The sequence below is a fragment of the Lagenorhynchus albirostris genome, chromosome 19, assembly GCF_949774975.1.
Source record: "Lagenorhynchus albirostris chromosome 19, mLagAlb1.1, whole genome shotgun sequence".
Taxonomy (NCBI): Eukaryota; Metazoa; Chordata; class Mammalia; order Artiodactyla; family Delphinidae; genus Lagenorhynchus; species Lagenorhynchus albirostris.
In genome coordinates this window covers 17,697,104-17,703,421 of record NC_083113.1, presented here as the reverse complement: position 1 = coordinate 17,703,421, position 6,318 = coordinate 17,697,104, and the positions used below count along the sequence as shown (strand labels likewise).

At 54.7% G+C, this 6,318-nt stretch overlaps 1 pseudogene; it reads left to right on the top strand.

The window, feature by feature from the left end:
• Nucleotides 1-4,376: 4,376 nt before the first annotated feature.
• LOC132510125 (beclin-1-like) lies at nucleotides 4,377-6,001 on the top strand (annotated as a pseudogene).
• Nucleotides 6,002-6,318: the final 317 nt, after the last annotated feature.

Genomic DNA, 6,318 nt, shown 5'->3' with positions numbered 1-6,318 from the left:
CCTGCCCGATGCTTTAATTCCTGGTCAGATCCTTCCGATCTCAGCGACACGAATAAGCTAGGCTTCTCGTTATGACACGTCACCGAACACCCAGAATTGGGGGCCCCGATCTCTAAGCTCTTTTCCGAAAGCAGCATCTTCCAGTCCATTGTCAGGAATTATGCTGACATGATGGTTGTTGAGACTGAGGAAGCAGTGTGAGAGCCAGACCTCAAGCCAGGTAGATTACCCATGAGCCTCCACTGCTGGGTGCCAAACCCACCTGCCCCTAGGATGTCTCCCCTGATGTTGACACCTGCTGACACCTCTAACTGGGCTTTTGTTAACTGCTGTACTTTCATGTACTGAGAGAAGAAGAGTTCTCTTCATGTCCATCTCCTCACTAGAGGGTGGGCACTCCAGGCCAGGGTCTGTCTGGGTTGTTCACTCTTGTCTCCACAGTGCCTGGCCTATGGTTGGTACTGTAACCTGAGGCAGACCCTGCCCTGGCCTTTAGAGTCTCAACTTAGGACCCCTCTCCTTCACTGGTTTGCAAGTCCAAGTACAGCCTCAGTTGCCCAATGAAGGAGCCACAGGTGGGATAGAGGCCCAAGAATGGGTTTACACAAAAACTATACGTGCTGCACATCAAGTGTGTGCCCCAGGTAGTACACACACAGGTGTGCCTTTGTGGATACCCTTGAGTATTGGGTTCCCTGCCGCGCGTGCTCGTGTGTATGAGAGAGAGAGGGAGAGATAGGGAGGTTGTTTGAGATGGGTGAGAAAGGGAGAAAGGGAGGGAGAGGAGAGATGGAGATTGGGAGGGAGATGAGAAGGGGCATGAGATTGTGAGACATTGAGAGAGCTAGATATTGTGAGGGGTAACGAGAAATTTTGAGAAAGACATTGCGTGTGAAAGAATGAACGTTTGACAGAGATGGTGGTGGATTGATCAGGAGAGACTGGGAGAGGGAGAGATGGTGAGAGAGACATTGTAAGAGAGAGATTGAGAGAGAGGCTGAGAGAATGGTGGAGAGAAAGATTGAGAAAGAAATTGAGAGGTGGAATGAACAAGAGGGAGAGAGAGAAAGATAACTGAGTGAGGCCAACAGAACCTAGGGTCCTTTTCCCGCAAGGCAGGGGGCCCCCAGGGCCAGGTGATTTGGAAATATTTGGATGGCCTGGCCCACAAACAGGAAAGGTTCGCCTCTTGTAAGTGACAAAGGCTGTGGTGTGTGTGCACGTGCGTGACGTTAGGCTGGGACAGTGGGCTCTTGGAGATGGGTCTTGAACATGGGGTGCCTGCATGGTCACAGGGTAGGAGGAGATGCTACTGACCCCTCCTGGTCCGTGCTTCCTACCCCTCTTTGGCCAGGACACACAGATGGGAGCTTGCTGAACTGAAGATACCCTTGAGTGCCTCTGTGAGCTTGCTGTGGAGGGGCTAGAAGGGGATGGGCAGTTGGGGCCGTGATTTATGGGAGGTGCTGGGCATAGGAATCCACACCACAGATGCCTGGAGAGCAAGGCGGGCCAATCCTGGGAGCCGTCAGCGGTTGAGTGCGGCGATGTGTGGGGCTGTGCTCACCACCATCTCCTCCCAGCTTCACTCCCATCCCTGAGGCTGGTCTTCTAGTTAGCAGATGCCCCCTGGGAGGAGGTTGAAGGGCTAAGCGTAGGCTCAGCCTGCGGGGGCTCCAGGAGGGCCTTGGGTTGGGGTCTGAGGACAGGTCTGGGGATGGGGGCGGCGCCCAGGTCGCTGGTGACCTTCCACCCAGCAGTTCTGGAGGCCCTGCCCCCGCATGGTGTGTGGGCATATGGGATCTGCATGTACCCGGAGTGGGTGTGGGGGGTACCTGGCTGGGAGAGGGGTGTGTGTGCACGTGCTCTGGGGACTCAGTGACTGCTGGGGGCAGGCCTGGCTTGGGGGGTCTTCCCAACCCAGACCTGTCTCCCAGGAGACAGGGAGGCTCTTCTTCAGCCATCCCAGGAGGAATTCTGTGTGGCACTGCCTCCTGGGGTAGCAGACTAGTCTCACCAGGCCCCTGGTTCCTGGAGACAGAGCCCAGGAAGTGTCTAGGAGCCTGGAGAACCGGGGCAACACAGCTGGAGTGGAGGGTGCCTCCCCGCTCCTATCTTCCTGCTCTGGCCCTGAGGACACTGCTGGGCTGCCCTCCCTAAGTCCGGGTGTTTGTGTCACAGGTGGGCCCTTTCCTGTCCTGCAGGGAGGCTCACCCTGGAGGGCAGAGGGGGCCTGGGAGGCTCTCCAAGGACATCAGGGCCCTCAGGTCTCCCTGGGCTGGGGGGACTATGGCCCTGAAACATCTGGCACTTGGGTGGGAAGCACTCAGCAGTGGTGTTTGTGTGCCTGTCACATATTCACTTGTCTGTCCCTAGCTGCTCACCTGTCACTCCCATCATCCCATACCAGTGCACACTCTCTACCTGTGCTGTGCAGGTGTGCCTGCCTGTGTCACATACACCTGCCACTGGTTACATGACTGTCCCACAGAATCCACCTTACCTTCCTGAAGTTACCTGCCACACACCAGTCACAGGCACCTGTGTGACCCAGCTGGCTTACTCCCTTCTCTGTGACGGTGCCTTGGCCATCAGCACCCTGTCCACGGTGGAGTTGCAGACACTGAGGGTGGAGCTCAAGCTCAGGGAGAGGCATTTCACCGGCCCGACGTTTACCCAGCCTCCTTCAACCCCAGATTGCTTTGGGAACTCCCTCTTCCACCTGAGCAGCAGTGCTAGTGAGGATTTCCAGGCGTCTTCAGCTGGGCCCTCTGCCTGGCCCGTGGCCTGGTGTGGCCACATTCCTGAGCTGTGTGGGTCTCAGCCAGGAGCTGCTGTCCTCCCAGCCAGATGGGGCCTTTGGAGTCTCAGCCTGTCCCGAACCAGCCCTTCCCGTTGCCCTGCTCAGCCTGGTTCAGCTCTCTCCTTTCACACAGCCCGCTCCGGTCTCCCACGACACCTGGGTCAACTGTGACCCCGGGGATGGGGGGATCACTGACTCTGGGGAGAGGGGCTCCCGCCAGCGTGGGAACAAGTTCTCACGGGGGTGGAGGGAGTCCCACTGCCAGAGAGGTGTGTCTTCAGAGAGGCAGAGGACTGTGTCCATGATGGAGGAGGTCAAACAGCAGCCCCGTACCCTGCAGCCCGGGAGGCAGAGAGGCTGCTCCCCGTGTGTTGTGTGGGAGCCACGCGTGTGGGTGAGGGGCCACAGAGTCTAAGGGAAGGTCACAGGAGCCCAGCCTGGGGTTGTCTCACGGCGAGGGGTCGGTGGGGAAGACTGCATTTAGCTCTGATATGGACTGACTCTCCCTCCCACCCTCTCTTCTTTAAAAACTATGTGTCTATATTTAAAGACTTCGTTATACTTAGTCTGATTGGAAGACAAGAATACCTCATTGGCTTTGGGCCTGAGCACCTGGGTGGATGCCTTCCATTGTCCCGGAGGGCAGGGCAGGTTCACGTGGGTGCATAAATAGAAGATTCTGTCTTGCCCTTTGGAGATGCCTGCCGTGTGGAGCATGTGAGCTTGGAGCTCAGGGGAGACGTCAGGGCAGGAGATACACGTGTTGGAGCCATGTGTGTATAGAGGTATTTGAAGCCACGGATGAGATCATGTGGAAGGAGGATGAGATCAGGAAAGAGAAGAGGCCCAGGCCTGAGCCCTGGGGTGTTCCCGCATGTATCCCTCAGCAAGGGGGATGGAGCAGGGGCACCGGTGAGGCGGGTGGGCAGGGGGAGGGGGTGGAGTAAGGCGGCATCAGAGCAGCCAGCTCTTTCAAGCATATCGGGCAGAGGTGCAGCAGCTGCAGGGGCTGGGGTCAGGGTGAGTTCTCTTAGGACGCTGAGGCCTGTCTGAGGCTCCCTGCCCATGTCTGTAAGAGCGTGTACACTCCACGTGGGCATTCCCAGGGTTGTCTTCCCCACCGGACCCTGGTCCGCATGGGGACGGGGGTGTCTGTGACTGCAGTGGTCACAGCTGTGTCCACTTGGAGCCCAGCGTCCGGCTCCTCCAGTGCTGAGGGATGTTGGTTAAGTGGTTGAGTGAAGGGGTCGATATTGTAAAGCGCTTAGAACACTAACAGGTGCATAATAAATGCTCAGTAAAAATGAGTTACTGTTAGCTGCAGACTAGGAAGTAGCTGAAGACGGGGTGACGGCAGTTCAGGAGGCCTTGCTCCGGGGCCGACGGGAAGCCACAGTGCCCGGCTGTAGACTGGACCAGGGTGACGGCTCCAGGTGCCGAGGGACGGAGGAGTTGGAGATGCCCAGCGGCACCATGCAGGTCAGCTTCGTGTTGCCAACACTGCAGCTAGCCCCCGAAACTGGACCGTGTCACCATCCAGGAGCCCACAGCTCCATTACTACCCCGAGCCCAGGTGAAACCAGGAGCGATGCAGGAGGAAGGGGCTAACTCAGGAAAGGAGCCTTATCCAACGCCATCAAGACGGTGTCTCTCACACATTCATCCCCCCAGCCTGGATGACGTCAGCAGAAAGCGCCAACAGCTTCACTCTGATCCGGAGGCATCCGACGCAGCCCCGGGGAGAACATTAGCTGAAGCGTGGAAGTCACTGGAGGCCTTTCTGACATCCTGTCGGGCCGGACAGGCGTGGCTCACCGCTGGGTGAGGGAGGCATAGACTTTTTTAGGCCAGCTGGACCCTCAGCTCCGCGTCACTGAAGATGAGTGTCAGAGCTGCAAACGATGTTTGGAGATCTCAGAGCCAATGAAGGAGGGTGACACTGAACAGCTACAGAGGGACTAAAGGAGCTGGCACTGGGGGAGGAGAGGCTGACCACGAGCTGGAAGAAAAGAACCGTGAGACGGTGACAGAAAATCTTAAGGATGTCCAGGTGGAGGCTGAGACTGGATCCAGAGGCAGCTCAGTATCAGAGGGAATACGGTGAATTTAAACGACAACAGCTGGAAGGATGTAGAAAACCAGGTGCGTTCTATTCCTGGGGAGTGGAGCAAGGTGAATGCTGCTGGGGGCCGGATGGCGTTGCTACCCGTGCCCTGGCCGGTAGACGGGTTTGAAGCTTTAGAGGTTTCTGCGTATTTCCAGTGGAGTCTGGAGTCTCAGACATGTCTGAGGAGCCGCTGTTGTACTGGTCTGGGGGCTCCTTTTTTCTTTGACTATGCAGTGGGGCTTTCCTGGGCTGTGTGCAGCCGTTCAGAGAAGGGGCTGAACAAGATGAGACATCCATTTATGTCTTCCTTACAGGGTCATGTGGAGAAAGGCAAGAAGGAAGACGCAGGAGGCAGCGGTGGCTCCTGTTCTACTGAAACCCAGTTCAGCTCTGCGGAACAGCGGACAAAAGGTCTCAAGTTCATGCTGTTGAATCTTAAGTGGGGCCGTGCTTGGGTATCCTCACAGTCTTATAATAAATGAACTCCTTTTTTTCCTTAGGAAGATACTTGCCTAAAAGACTTACATTTTTTGTTTTGTTTGCAAAAAAAAAAAAAAGTTTTAAATGAGATTCAGGTGATACCAAACAGCACGTGTTTACAATCCCAAAAAAGACAAAATGCAGAGAAGCCACTTTATTTTAAAATATCCTTTGATAGATAGTTTCCAGAGCTACGGCAGCCCCTGTATAGGGACCAGCCCTTTTCATAGTTTTGACTCTTAACCCCATGACTTCCTTTTCCTCCTTCCCTTCAAAATGACTAACTTAAGTTTGCTTTTTTTTTTAAACCTCAGTTGAATTGAAACCAATGTGTTTTCACTGGATTTTCTCTCTCTCAACTTCCTGCACTCAAAATATGAAATGGAAATTTTTGTCTCCATCGAGATGATGAAATATATGAGCCACATGTTGGATAACGTGAGAAAATGACATAGAAGCTTTGCCTGGCCACCATATGATGTGGTCAGAAGCTCGAAATTTAACACGCCTCTCTCGGTTCTAGTACTGAATGCCCGCTCTGCCCTGTGTTAGAGATATGAAATGGTGTTGGGCACTGTTTGGATACATACTATTATGTGTAATAAAAGATTTGCTGTAGTCTGAAAAACAAAAGTGAGTTACTGTTATCGCTAAGATGAGTCAGTATAGAGTAAGGCATTTCTACAGTTTGTACATGAGTCCCTGTGTGGGACAGTGTCTGTGTCACTTCAGCAACGGTGTGTATGACTGTGCACGTACATCCTATGTCCGTGAGACCTGCCACTGTAAGGCTAGGGGGACATGTGACTCAGAGACCAGGCATGGTGTGTGAGGACCGCCAGGCTTCTGCTTTTGTGGCCCCAGCTAGTCTGGTTTTGAGGTCACAGCAGCATCCCTGACTCAGGTCAGCTCCCTCCTGAGAAGGGGC